Below are 14,415 nucleotides of genomic sequence, written 5' to 3' on the forward strand. Positions count from 1 at the left end.
TCCCCACTGGCAGGGGTTTTGTCTTGTTCACTGCTGTATTCCCCAGCGAGTGGTAAATACGGTTGGCTGACTGATTGAAAATGCCCTCTATTCTGACAGGTATACTCAATTAAAAGTTTATACATAGATCCGAAGTCTGCTTCCCTATATCTTGCTCAACGGGGACGAGCAGGGTGAGAGCAAAGCCCCCATAGCTTCTTGTTTCAAGCCTTCACAGAAAGGTCTAGATTTTGTGAAGGTGACAGGCATCCAGGAGGGGAAACGACAAAGGTTTATCCCTCTGCTCACTGCTTGCACCTTTTCCAATCTGCCCAGCACAGTGGAAACTCAGGGTGTTGGACTCAGGCCGGCTGTGATGCTTGGAGCCTGTGTCGGCAGAGACAAGTTACTGACATCTCTGAGCTCAGTTTCCATACCACGTTTATAGAACTATTTAAATGTATCAAATATGAAACTCACAGTTTGAAAAAGGAAACGTGTCATGTCTTTTAAATAACGTTGACAGCAAAACACAGCCTATTACCCACGTAGTAGGAAAAGAACAAAAGAGAATGCAGATGATGGGCCTGATGGATGCTCAGTGAAGGCAGCTTTTATTAATCACCAGCCCTCTCAGAGCTGCTCCAACGTGCCAAGTATTGTGGCAGGCCCTCTGGGAAGGGGTTAAAATATTCCCTGCTCTCCAGAAGTCTATCATTTAGTTGGGAAAATAAGATGTATATATGTGAGCCAGTTGAAAAAGAAGGTGACTTTTTATATGAGGTCTTCTAGTAAGCGCCATAATAATAGTTATGAAAGGGCTTGACATTGGAAAAGAGAAACACTGACTGGTTTTAAACTAACTTCTAACCCGTGACCTCAGACATCACGAATGGAGGGTGATCAGCTTACCAAGAAGAGACCAAGGGAAAACCTCTCTATGCAGAGACACAAGTTACCTCAGTTCCTGGAGGGGAAGAAGAGCCCAAGAGAGGGTGAGTGTTTTATAGAAAACTGGACGTGGCGGCGCAGGAGAGAGGAGTGTCTTCAGCGACGAAGCAGAGGACTCGAGTTCCAAAGTTCATTCTCTTCCTCTTGATCAGATCCTGAGCAAAAGCCTGAACTTCGGGCCGGCCCGGTGGCTCAGGCGGTTAGAGCTCCGTGCTCCTAACTCTGAAGGCTGCCGGTTCGATTCCCACATGGGCCAGTGGGCTCTCAACCACAAGGTTGCCAGTTCAATCCCTCGAGTCCCGCAAGGGATGGTGGGCTGTGCCCCCTGCAACTAGCAACGGCAACTGGACCTGGAGCTGAGCTGCGCCCTCCACAACTAAGACTGAAAGGACAACAACTTGAAGCTGAAAGGCACAACTAAGATTGAAAGGACAACAACTTGACTTGGAGAAAAGTCCTGGAAGTGCACACTGTTCCCCAATAAAAAAAAAAAGTAAAAAAAAAAAAAAAAAAAGCCTGAATTTCACCTCTTGGCTCACAGCATCCTTGCTAGTAAATGAGAGAAAATATTTGCCTCCTTCCCAAGGGTAAAAGCAGAAAAACGAGAGTGGTGCTGAGTAGTTTGGCCCCATTTGGGAAACAGATACGCATATACTGCATTGCGTGGAGCTGTGCCCCTGAGAACTCCTTCAGGCTTCTTCCTGCTTTGTGATGAGCTTGGAGCCCCCTAGAATGTCTTCCTGTGTTCTTTGTTCCGCCCCAACCCCTTTTTTTTCACGTTTGTAACTTTTTTAAAAATCTTGCTTTTCTAAAAAGTTTTATAAAATGACTACCTACTCATGGCAAATATTGAAGTATAGAAGGGTAGTGAAAAAGCAGGGTTCCCTTCTAATGTCCTTTCCTTCCAAGGCACTCACTGTTCCTAGTTTCTTCTATATACTTAGGTTTCGATACACACATCCGCCTGCCTCTCCCTCTCCAAATTGGAGTAACAGCTGCTGTGTGTTTTTCCTTTTTTTCTCAGTTAACAATAAATCTTGTGAACCTCCCCAAATCAGCCCAGATAAAAGCCCCTCACTCTTCTTCACAGCTGGGTGGTACTCCATTGTTGGATGCAGCACGATTTGCTTACCAGTCCCTAGGGTCTTGGTTTTTATGGCAGTAAGTCTGTTAAGAGTAACAGGCATTTCCCTAGTCATTCACGCCAGTTCCTATGTGTATGGGGCCGGCTGTGTGCTGACACAGCGGTGGGTGTTGAGACACGGAGAGAGGTGGGTCCCCACCCCTTAGGAACTCTCAGACTCGTGGGGCCGGCCTGTAGGAGACATCAAACGACTATAACAGAACGTGTGTCCGTGGTGTGGGGGGAGCCCTTCCAGGAACTCTGTGCTTCTCTTGATTTCAACTTCTCTGCCAAGGCGCAAAGTGAAAACAGCTGCCCTCCAGAAGGTGGCCTAGCTTAGGGTGTTCACAATCAGGGAGGAAATCCTGTAGGAAGGAAGCATAAGTTAAAAACCCTGGCTTCAAAGATTGCAGATACAGCAGAGGGTACTCACCATACCTATAAAATCTAGGGGAAGAGCGTTTATCTGGCAAAGGCAGTAGGTTCATAAGGAATGGGAGAGACGAGGCCAGGAAAAGGTGACCAAAGACACAATTCATCTTCCAAATGTTTTCTGTCTTCCCCAGGGCTGAGCCTCACCCAGCCTCCCGTTCCTCTCCACACCTCAGCACCGATGGGCTTTCCCTCCTGCTCCCTTTGCCTTGTGTCACCTGGATCAGAGAGGGCCTGCCCCAGGGGCCTCCTATGTCAGACCTCTGTGGGGACAAGCCCAGGGCTCACAATGGCAGCAAATCCTGCCCTGGAGGTGCTATATTCGTGCAAGAGTGAACATGAACACGGTCACCCAAACTATTTCACCTCCCAGGAAAAACCTGCGGTGGGGGGAGGGGCGGCAGTGCCTGGAAAGGATGGAGCAGGAAGGCACTCTGAGGGCTGGGAATGCTGAGGAAAAGCCCACAACAAGGGGTGGGCCTCATCTTCCATTATTGTGTAAACAGAGCAGAGGCAGGACAGACAGATGGCACCAAGGCTTCCGGAGGGAGAGGCTCAGACCTCCATGGTTTGTCCTGGCCTGGCTCCTGGGGGAATAGCTGCTGGGCCTTCAGACACCCAGAAAGCTGGTCTTTCTTGGTGGTGGTGGTTTGTGTGTGGTGAGGGGCAGCAGGCTGGGGAGAGGTCATTATTTAAATGTGCTCTTTACCTCTCAAAGCTGAAGACTGTGTTTACAGGCTCATAGCTGGCTGAGGCCCGTCTAATTCTGGGCAGGAGCTAGTGGAACAAAGAGATGTTATTGCTGAACCGTCATCTCCTGGCACCCAAGTTCACGTCGTCTCTGACAGCTGCATCACCTTCCCCCTGCACCAACCAGTCCATGAGCTTCACAGGTTCTCCTTTTGGTTCCTGACGTCCATTTCTTCCCTGTTTGCACTGGTACCACCCTGCCTCACCCCTGCACTCACGTTCTAAGGAATCCATCTGCCTCTAGCTACCCCACGCCCTGCTTGTACCTCCAGCCCAAGTGGATCCTTCCCTGAAAACACATCTTTCCTCATGCCTCTGCCACTCAGGGCGCCCTAGAGCCGGCCATGTTTGGCACAGCCCCTCTCCCTGACTCCTAAGGGCAAAGGTTGTGTCTTCCTCAATGCTGGGCATGAAGTAGGAAGCCGGGTCATGAAGGAGCTACAGTGGACATCTGGGGAGGGCTGCCCTGTTTTGGACAGTAGATGATGACATCTGTCCACTCACCCTGATTTGGGGATAAAGATGGGCCATCAAGTGGAGCTCTACAGGCAGTGAGAATATGGTGCAGGACCTGAGGATGTTGGCAAGGGAGGGAGTCAGGGTGCTGAGAATGACAGGGCAGTCGTGGCACTGAGAATGGGAAACTGTAAGGAGATGAGAGGCTGGATTTGCTGCGGTGAAAGTGGGGCAGCTGAAGCTAAGGTGGTCTCTGTGGAAAGGCACCCAGAGGGACAAGAGAAAGAGAAAGCATGTGTGTAGAGACAGGATGAACCGTCCGGGACAATTTTGTGTGAACTGTGCAAGGGAAGCCATGAGGAACGAGGAAAATGCCTTTTTCTGTCAGCGCCCCTCAGTCCAAGAGGGAGGATAAGTTGGAAGTCTCGCTGGGAGAACAGGGCACTGGGGTTATCGCACACACGTGTCAGCCCCTCATTCCCCACAGTTGGGTGGTACCCACCATTATTATGATTTTCATTTTACTGACGAGGGACCTGAAGGCCTTAAAGGCTGAGATGAAGGAATTTTCCTTGTGTGGGAACAAACCCATATGGACAGAACAGGGTCAGAGCTGGGATTTAATCCAGGTCTGTGGGGCTCCCACTCTCCAGGCAGGGAAGCAGTTCTGAGAGGGGCCCAGGGTGGCTGGGTAGGAGGAACAGGGTCTAGAAAGGCCAGGAGTGGTGAGTTCAACAGTTCATGAAACTGTGGAATGGTGTTAAAAAGCCACGTTGAGCCAGAGCGGAGAACATCCTGGGTGGAGACAAGAGCCTTAGCCAAGGACTGAAGTCACCTCACTGCCGTTGGACCCCCTCCCAGTGCCCTCATCCCTTGGGTCTGCCCTGCCCTCTCCTTGGAACCACTCCTTACTTGTATGTAGTCCCCTGTTCAGACAGTGCTTACACATTAGTTTATGAAGGCCAAGGGAACCTGGGATATAGCAGACACCGTATTCATCCGATTTAGCCAGGAGATGAAATTCTACTTGCCCGGGAATCACCCGCCTGGCTTTGCCGCCCTGAATGCCAGCTAGCTCACCAGAGCAGCCTGGGTGAGCTCGGAAGCGTGCCCCACTCTCCTTGCAATCGCCACCCTGACATCTAGGTGGCACCAAAACCTCACATGTATCCATTCCTCCCAGATGGGGCACCGCCCACACCCGGGTACAGACTTCTTCTAACCCAGACCCTCCAGACCGCTGCTCAGCTCAGCTGGGTGCGAGCTCAGCTTTCCGGGTTCCAATGCTCCAAGTCCAAAGGGGGCTGCACACTTGTCATTTCCTTTCTGCTTTGCTAGGTAGGTCCCTTGCTCCTCTGGGGACAGGTCAGCCCTGGTCCGCTCTCAGCTTCAGGATATCCCAAAGCAAGTGTGACATCTGTTCTTTTCAAATGTAAAACAAACAAAAACATACTGAAAAAAATGTCATGACATTAAATTCCTTTTTCAACTTAAGTTTTTTCTTTTTTAATTATCAAAGCAATATATGCACATGATTCAAAACAAAAGGCCCTGTTGAACCTCTTCGGTTAATTGGGGACTGTAGTAACTCATCCCCTCACCCAACACCACAGGCATATAGATTTTGCAGATCACCACCCATATATCTGTCCTGTGACTGCCTTTGACTGGGGCTGCTTCACAAAGTGGGAAATAATTCTTCATTCATTCTTTCTGCCGGTATTTACTGTGAGCCTGTCGGCTGGGCACCGCTGAGCACTGCAGGAGGCCCTAAGGACGGGGAGGAATTAGACAAGGTCCCTCTGGCTTAGCTCACACCCCCGCAGGAGAGCCAGGTGCGCTCAAGGAATGCCAGGTGCTGTGAAGTCCTGGAAGAAAAGCAGGGCCGGACTGGGGACGGGGGCGATGGGCAGGTATCAATGGTCAAGGCAGATCGCTCAGAGGAAGTGACATGGAGCACAAACATAATGAAAAATGTGGGAGCAACTGGTAGGGGAGGAACTATCCCTGTCAGTCGTGAAGGAGCCCCCCTCCCCCGAAAGGTTAAAAAGCAGGAAATTGGGGGTTCTTGGCTCCGCTCGGCCAGCTGCCGACCTCTCAACGCCCCGGGCTCCCTCTCTTTCTAGGGCAGTATGCCTCCCACGGATTGAGGGAGGGAGTGAGTGAGTGACCAGGGAGGGGGTGTCCGTCATCTCCCCTGCGCCCGGTCCCCGCCCCTCTCCCCACTTACCGCCCCCGGCAGCCCCCTGCCCCCGTGAGCGCGCCCAGGCGGTCACCACCCAGCCCGGGAGGAACGGCGAGCCGCGGCCCCGGGCAAACGTAAAGTTTGTGCGGCTCAAAGTGACGCAAAAATTCTTAAAGAGCTCTTTGGCGGCGGATATCTAGAGATCAGACCATGTGAGGGGCCGAGAGTACAAATACGGCAGCTCGGGCGCAGCTCCCGCACAGGCAGCGGCCTCCCTGGGTACCTCGAAGGCGCGAGGGTCGCCCCGTCTCGGAGAGCCCCGGACCAGCCTCCCCACGGACTCCCCGGCAGGTGGGTCCGCTTTCACTCTTGTTTCTAACCCACACTTCTTTCCAGAACTTCGTCCCTCTCTGCCTCCTCAGGCACCGGCGACGGCATGTGTGCGCCTGTGCGGTGGGCTCCTGGCCGCTGCTGCAGCCGAGTGGACAGCAGTCGGCCAGGAGGGAAAGGTGACCGTGGAGTGGACCCGCGGGCTCTGTAGGGCGCCTTTGTCTGTTGCATGCGCGGGATTTGTTGTGTCCCGCGCACCAGAGGAAGACCCTGTAAAAGATGGTCTTCAGCAAAGTGCTGCCCTGCGCTTTGGGAAAAGTTGCTTTAGTTTTGTCACCCCGTAGCTTATGTTTGCTCTTGACTGACTGCCATCGCGTGCTGGTGGCTTTATGCAAACGCCTTTCTGCAGGGCGAGTTCTGGTTGACATAAGTGCCCAACTACCTAGAGAAATCTCTGAATGACACTTAAGTGGGACGAGTCTCCGTGCGCTCGGGTTGCTCTCACTGGCAGAGCTGCTGCGCGCTCAGACGTCTCGCAGGCCATTCAGAATTTATGTGAAAACCCAAACTCCAGCCAGCTCTCTTACACGGGCGAAGTATGTGACCATCCGTTGCTTGAAAAATGTGCACAAACTTGTTTTTGAAAAAAGCTTTCTGGAGCTGAGGTGCGCTGAGGAGCACATTTCCTTTTGCACTTGGTCTTTTGAGTAATGAATTTCTCTTTCAGTTGGGGTTCTACAGGATTCGAGAGGGGTAGAATTTCTGAGTCCGATATGACAAAGACTTGTGTGTATTTTTATGATCAATTTTGTCCAGGAAAAAAAAAGACGTCAATGGATTATTTATGAGTCTGCTACCTCTCATCATAGTAACAGGAGATCAAATATTTAATGTGTTTTGCCTTCAGTTACACAGGAAGAATGTCTCTAAGAAGGCAACGCTGGGATTTTTGTGTTTTATGAAATGGAGGGGCAGCATGAGCAGCATTAGCGTTTGGGTTTCTAAGAGTGGAGCGAAACGCACAGCTTTGACTGTCCTACTACTTGCTTTTGTGTGGAGCCGCTGATGCCCAAAGGTTCAAGTTTTCCTACCACAGACTGCGGTGGGGGTGGCTGTTTCCAGCATGGGTGAGGGGCAGTTTCTTACGGGGCTGCTGCAAACTGAGCAAGCTCTTTGGAGCATGGGTTTTCCTTCTTTCTGCACTGAGCCTGAATAACAGCAGATTGAGACTGCTTCACAATTAATCAAAAATCCTTTCAACACGCTGATAATCCATCTAGGACATTTCAGAGATGTAATACCAGCAGAGATATTCAAACCCATTTTTTTTCAATTGTCTTGCTTAAGAAATACATATACTAGGAGTAGGTGGTGGGTTGGGGGTGGGGATGGAATAACATAGAAATTTTAATGAAATCAGCAAAACCTCAGAAATTCCCCTTTGGGGCATTTTTAGAGTTGCCTGGGCATTTTCCTGAAAGTCAGAGAGGCATATCGAAGAGTTTCACCAATGGGTGAGATGACAGTGCAATGGGGTGCGTGGCTGGAGGGGGGTGTCTCATGGAGCAGGCTTGCAAAAACACCATGGATGACCCCTCCAAAGAAAAACACAGGTGGTTCTAGAAATTAAGCCAGTAAGTGGCAGTTTCTTCTCCTTCGTACACGTCAAGTGGCGTAATCTGAGAGAACAAAGGCAGGGCTGCCTGAAGAAGTTTAATTTTAATTTGGCTTAATGTATCAACAGGATATGGTCATGACTTGACTTTTTTAAGAAAGATGACTGGATGGTGAAAGGGAAAAGTATGCAGTCATTTTTCTGTCCATGTAAGAAAGTACCTTGGACCTCAGTTATTCTGGGTCACAGATCAGCCCCCCTGGGTCTCATGGTCCTTAGCGCTGAGAGGAAAGAGGGGGTCCTGCATAATGTGACATCCAAGTCCCCTCCGACTCATTCTGTGCTGTGACCCAATCTCTTTGCTTTAAGCAAACACGCATTGAAATGATGGGGCAAAATGCTTGTGGGGCAGGGACTTTTGACCCAAATGTGCCCTCAAATCAGGGTCCCCTGGGGGCCTCCTGGGTTTCGCTCTAAGGAGGAGGTTTTGCACACTCTGACTCATGCAAGTTAAGTCCTGCACCTCAACCATATCCAACCAGTGGCCCGAGTTCCCGACTCCCCAAATCCCCTTTTTGACATGCCCAGGGTGTGGTGTGGTAGAAATGGCCTCCAGGCAGTACAGATTTGGGCTGTGTGGGTTTTCTTCCCGGTCACTGAGCTCTTGCCAATTGACTGCATTCCCCTGAAGTTTGTGCACAGAACAGGCTGGGGTGTGGAGTCAGACGTCTGATAAAGTGCCCGTTTGTCCATACCTGGGCGAGTGATGCTGACTCACTCTGCCCCGATGGGTCCAGGCACTGCCACCCCAACCTTGGACCAAAGGTACTTGGCAGTTTCTGGGTTTAACTGGGCAAAACAGCACGTGAAGGAAAAACAAAACAAAACACGTATCCTTCTAGGAGAGACCCAGGTAGAAAACAGATGAACCTATCCTTGAAAAGAAACCTGGCATAAATGATTTTCCCTGGGCAGAGGGGTGAACTGCTTTTCTAGGGTGGCCACAGACCCACCATTGGCCACACAGTCCCCTTATTTCCAGGCAGACCTCATGGTACTGAGTTGGGGCTACATTCAGAAGTAGTCTCTGAGTAACATCTCTGTGAAGGGGCATTCCCCTCCAGCCTGACCTTTGTCGGCTCTTGGGGCCTGGGAAGGAAGATGAATGCTCATTTACTGAAGGTCAACAACACATTTTTAAACCAAGTGTGTGTTTTCCCAGCCCTGTGTCTAATGGGGTGGCAGAGCGAGTAGAGATAAGGTGAGTGTGACTGCCTTGTTTTCTTCTTTCCTTTGGCTCCCCTGAACTCTGACAGTAGCTCCCTCACTGCCACTCCAACCCTGGACCAAAGCTTTTAAAACCATAGGCTTTTTAAAAGCCAGGACCAAATAACCCTCCATTAACCCAGAAACCCCTGGACTACAGCGTGAGAGATGAACCCCAGTGACATAGAGACATGGAGGTGATGTCCTAGGGCCAGCTCGGTGGCCAGGGTCCCCAGGCACTGACAGATGGCATGGGGCAGGTCTCCTGGGATCCTGAGGTCCAGTTCTTTGTGTCATTATTTGAGGTGAGAATTAGGCCAAGTGGCAGATCTGAGAGCCAGCTGCACTCCGGGAATCAGAATTGGGGGCTGGGTGGTAGGCTTGGTGGGAGGCAGCAAGTCAGTGGGCCTTCCCTTTCTTCTGTTTTTGATGTGGTCTTCCTGGGCATAGTCAAAGAAAAAGAACATTCCCTTTCCCTTGTTACAGAGCTGCTGAATGAAAATAGCACGAACTGAATCTTTTCCTCTAACTAAGGGGCTCCCTAGAATTAGGGAGGGGCAGAGCTGGGAGGCGTTGGTGGGGAGCTGCTCCAAGCCCTCCCTGGCTTGCTCATGCTCGCCTGCAGCCCTTGAGGACACAGCCAGGCCTGGAACCTGAATCTCCTGCACTCTGTTCTTTTCTCTCCCCTGGGTGTGTTGTTTTTAAACGCTAATCTAGTTAGCTGGCTCTTTCCCTTGTCTCCGAGGAAAAGAGCTGGGGCAGGGAGGAAAGGGGCGGGAAGGGACTGTGAGGAGAGAGGAGATATGCTATTCTGGGTGCACCAGCCGCACCACCAGCAGCACAGAGGTTTGACTGACTGGAGCTTTCCCAGCTCCTCTGAGGGTTAGAAGTATTCACCCCCCGCCAATTTTTTATTTTGAAAAATTTCAACTGAAAAGTCGGAGAAATGATCCAATGAACACTCACCCAGATTCACCAGTTGTGAACATTTTGCCACATTTGTGAATGTACTCTCTCTCTAATTAGACACTAATATTTATATATGTAACATATACATAATTGGATACATTGTATATAATATATGACATCAATTAATGTAATAATTTTTGTGTTGAAGCTTTGAGAACTGGCAGACACCCAAATAGTTCCTCCTAAATACTTCAGCCTGGGTCTCCTAGGCACAGCGACATTCATTCTCCGACATGACAGAACCCCATTATTAATCACACTTGGAAAACTTAACATTGATCAAATATTATTAGCGAATGTACAGTCCATATTCAAATGTTCCCCACTCTCTCATGATGTCTCTTTTGTTAGCTTCGAGGGTTACTTTTTGAGACTGGAAACTCCCAGGGATTGGAAACGATCTCTGGCCCTTATTTCAGTGCATGTGAGAACTAGATCAGCGCTGTGTCACGATGAATTGATTTTTCATGAAAGCCCCCAAACAGCATAGGTGACTCCTTGTAAAGAAACTTTCAGAACGTCTTGACCTAAGAGTATAGGCATCTTCAATGCAAGCAACACCCAAGTCACAAACGTCCTGTGGCTGAAGCATTGGCCGCACGCGGCCTCCATGCCCTCCAGCCCCTCTGCTGCCCAGTCCCATCACTTCCTCCCACTTCGTTCTCCCCCCACCCCAGAGAAATGGGCGCAGTACTCCCTCTCTTATTTTCACTGCTCACGTTTTATTTAACTCCACCTCAAATGACTTTCTCCTCCCCTTCTCCCCCCCCCCCCCCCCCCGCTGAGCTGCCACAAGTGACTCCACCCTCATTTCATAACTCACTTTCCCTGGGGCTGGTTTTCTTCTCTCTCCTGCCTCCTCTCCCTGTCTCCGCTCTCTTTGTGGGTCTAATCGTGTCTGTTTCACAATAAAACCACCTTAGTAATGTACCTATTACTAAGGAAAAGAAAATCTGTGTTTGGAAATGCTCCCACATTTTTTTGGTCTCGATTTCTATTTATTGCATAAATTGCCTTATTACAACAATAAAGGAGTGTTTAGAAGGTGTAAGCGACGCTCCTCAGCCTGCTTAATCTCATTCATCACCTGTTTGAGTTTCCCAAGTCTCTTTCCTGGCCTCGTCCACGTTGAAACATGACAGCAACTGGGTGAAAGCAGTTTTGTTTTCTGCAGAAAAGCATGTAGTGAAGTGTAATAAGGAATTCGTGTCATCAGTTTCTAAAGCTCTTTAAAGGTGCCTAAAGGACACGTCCATAGAATCTATACAAGCGTCTCACTACTTCCTTGTCCTGTCCTTCAATTTAGTTTTCCTCAAGAACCAGAAAGAATGTGAAAATAAATCAATAACCTCTAATCAGTTTCATTGTCACTCCCACCCCCTTTTGTAGGGCCTAGCAATGCATTTTACATGTTTTCGTATGTTTATAGTTCAATTAGGATTTTGTAAGCCGGCTTAGGAGGATAACCAGCGTTTACAACATTTATTTCTGTGGGTAGAAAATATATTCCAAGTTCCAAACAAGCGACTCACAAATGAACATTTGGAACACAGACCGTTGATGGGTGTGCCCGCCGGCACTTGTTTCAAAGTCTAAAAAGCACAACTCATGATTTTCTTTAGTCCAAGACATGTCAGTCTTTCCCAGTCCATAGTCCATTAAAAGTGTTGTTGGTAACAGCCTGCCCTCTGTCCCCAGGATGCACAGCAGATCTTCCCAATGGGTGAGAACAGGAGGGGCAGGGTTCCTGGGAGTGGGACGCTGGGGGAAAGAGGAGTGTTTCACCTGAGGCTCAAGCCTGCCAGCAAGGCCGCTGTGGTTCCCAGGGCTCTGTGCCCAGAAACCTGAAACAGACCCTCCGGGCTGGGAGCTGTGCAGTGATGTACTGAGCACGGAGATGTATAAGCCATGGCTGCTGCTTCCAGGGGAATGCAAAGCCAGTACATGTGAAAAGATAACAAATGATATGTGATGGAATCGGGAGAGATCCTCGTGGCCTCTGGTGGTGAGAGGAAGCTTCCTGGAGAGGGGAGGATAGAAACGTAAGCCAGGCCAGGCCTCAGAGGCTGCAGGGTCATTAGAGGGAGCAAAGGTGTGGGGTGGGGAGGCACTGGAGTTCTTTTTAAAATTCAGCACCCACATGGATCTCTTGACTTAGAATCTCTGGGGGAGCAGCCGGGACTCTGCTGTGTACGAGCTTCCCAGTGATTCCAAGCCACTGACTGAGAGGCACAAGCGCTAACCAGTGAGGGCGCGTGGAAGGAGACGGCAGCCCGGGCTCCTGGCTCCAGCTGCCCACTTGTTGTGCACTGGGCTGTGAGTCACCTAGCCCTGCGGGCCTCCATTTCCCTGACTGGGGTGTGAAGTAAAAGAGCAGAATGGGTGGCATATTATGTGGTGGCATACGGGCCATCAACTCACTGTCATTTACTGATGCTTTCCATGTGCCCGACACTGAGTTATGTATGTGTCGTACTTTTATTTAATCCCTACAACAACCTATTAGGAAATAGGGAACTTTAATGGTCTGTTTTATACATGAGGAAATGAAAGCTCAGAGAGGTTAAGCAACTTGCCCAAAGTCACATAGCGAGGAAGTGGTAGACCTGGGATTCCAGTGCAGATCTGTGGGCCAGAAAGCCATGGGTTGGGGACACGTAGGGACTATTCAGTGACGCCTCAGGAAGGTGGTTAGTCGAGGGCTTGGCTGTTCGTACTCACTAGAGGAGGACTATTCATGCCCTTCTAGGCCAAATCCATTTCTTTTTATTAAAGTCAAAATGAATAATCCATTGTACTTTTGGCCAGTTTGGGCAGTGACCGCAACCCCACCCCAAATGGCTAACCCTCTAGATTTTACACTCTGTGTGGAGAGAAGCTGAAGAGAAGCTGGAAGCTACCTTCTCTCAGGCACAGAATGTTCTGGACGGAGACCCTTTTCCTTTTTCCTGGTAACTGGCCCACGTGGCCCTAAAGATTTTATCCTATTAAATTCCTCTCCAAAAAATTGAACTGACTGTTCGTATAAAGAACTCTTTGGCTAAGGAGATGGCTGTGAGAGTGGAGTTCACTTCTACCTCTTAAGTCCGAAACACAAGCAGATTTTCTCTACTCTCTCCACTCAGAGCATGACGTCTCTTTATTTTGTCTGAAAGGAGAGACAAGAGTCCCTGTGGTTTACACTCACATCTCAGAGAACTCAACAGTCTCTTCAACAGATGCGAATACAAATCTGCTTTTGAAACTGTGGAGCTTGTGAGCCAGAATCAACTTAAACCGAGGGCCCTGTGACAGCAGCTGTGCAATAGCAACAAAAGGAAGACTTTTGAAGCCTGAAGGCAATTTGGAGCTAGAAACGTGAGGTATCCCAGGAGCTGGCTCGGTTGCGTGGCTCCACCCACGGCAGGTCTCTGCTCAGCCTGGGACAACAGCATGCATTCAAGTTGCAAAGGAAAGCTTCCAGGGCTTTTGTTGGTCATGGAGCAACTCAGAGCCCGCCTGGAGGTCATGCTGCATCAAATCTGCAGAGACCTCAGCTTGCAACAGAGATGCCGCAGCACCAGCCTCTCCCTCCTTAAGCATCTTGTTGTTTTTCCCCCACCCAGAATGCCATGAAGTCTTGCCTTGTTTCCAAGAACCTAGCACATAGTAGGCCTACAGCATTTCACTGCTGAATTAGGCTTGATCCATGGCAGAGAGTCAGGTCTGGTGTTTACCGTGTTAGTTGGAACCAGAGCTCTGTAATTCCTATCATCCTTGGTAGGTGTCTCAGGACATTTAGACTCCCTCTGAATAGAGAACGCAAATTGCCACTTGGCTATATGACCTGTAATTAATCTTATCTCAGTGGTAAACCCATAATTTGTGCTGGTTTTTGTTTTGGTTTGGTTTTGAAATGGAAATTGAGCGTCCTGAGAAATGAACTCACTTTGATGTCCCCACGGGAACTCAAAAATACAACATTTCTCTGTTGTTTCTGCTTAGAATTTGTTGTCAAACAGACGCGTAGGATCACGCGTAGGATCACGGGCATTTCCAAAGGGCTGGGTGGTTTCCCGACTAATCACCTGTAATGATGTGCTTGTTCAGATATGGTTCCCCTGGCTACACAGACAGGGCTTGTGGAAAGAGGAGTGGAGATGTGATCAGGAAAAGTTTAAATAGAAACAATCTTTTTTACTAAGGGGGAGGTGGGGTGAATGAGTCCACTCCCCAGGCTCAGAGGAAGCAGGAGTGTAAACAGGAAGTGGCCTGTCAGCCTGTCAACTGCACCACTCCACTGCGCTGCCCCTCTTGTATGGCGATCATGTGGGGAATGAATGACAGGTCACACTGTCATCCTACTGAGGAGCTAGCTGG

At 49.6% G+C, this 14,415-nt stretch overlaps 1 protein-coding gene across 2 annotated transcripts in view; it reads left to right on the plus strand.

The window, feature by feature from the left end:
• Positions 1 to 5,657: 5,657 nt before the first annotated feature.
• The window catches only part of SLC6A4 (solute carrier family 6 member 4), a 35,807-nt gene continuing 27,049 nt past the window's right edge, over positions 5,658 to 14,415 (plus strand). For both annotated transcript variants that reach the window (XM_019739547.2, XM_074320665.1), the window contains exon 1: positions 5,658 to 6,227. The gene's annotated coding sequence lies outside the window, so the exon portion shown is untranslated. The remainder of the gene's footprint in view (positions 6,228 to 14,415) is intronic.

The sequence above is a fragment of the Rhinolophus sinicus genome, linkage group LG15 (assembly GCF_036562045.2).
Source record: "Rhinolophus sinicus isolate RSC01 linkage group LG15, ASM3656204v1, whole genome shotgun sequence".
NCBI classification, from domain to species: domain Eukaryota; kingdom Metazoa; phylum Chordata; class Mammalia; order Chiroptera; family Rhinolophidae; genus Rhinolophus; species Rhinolophus sinicus.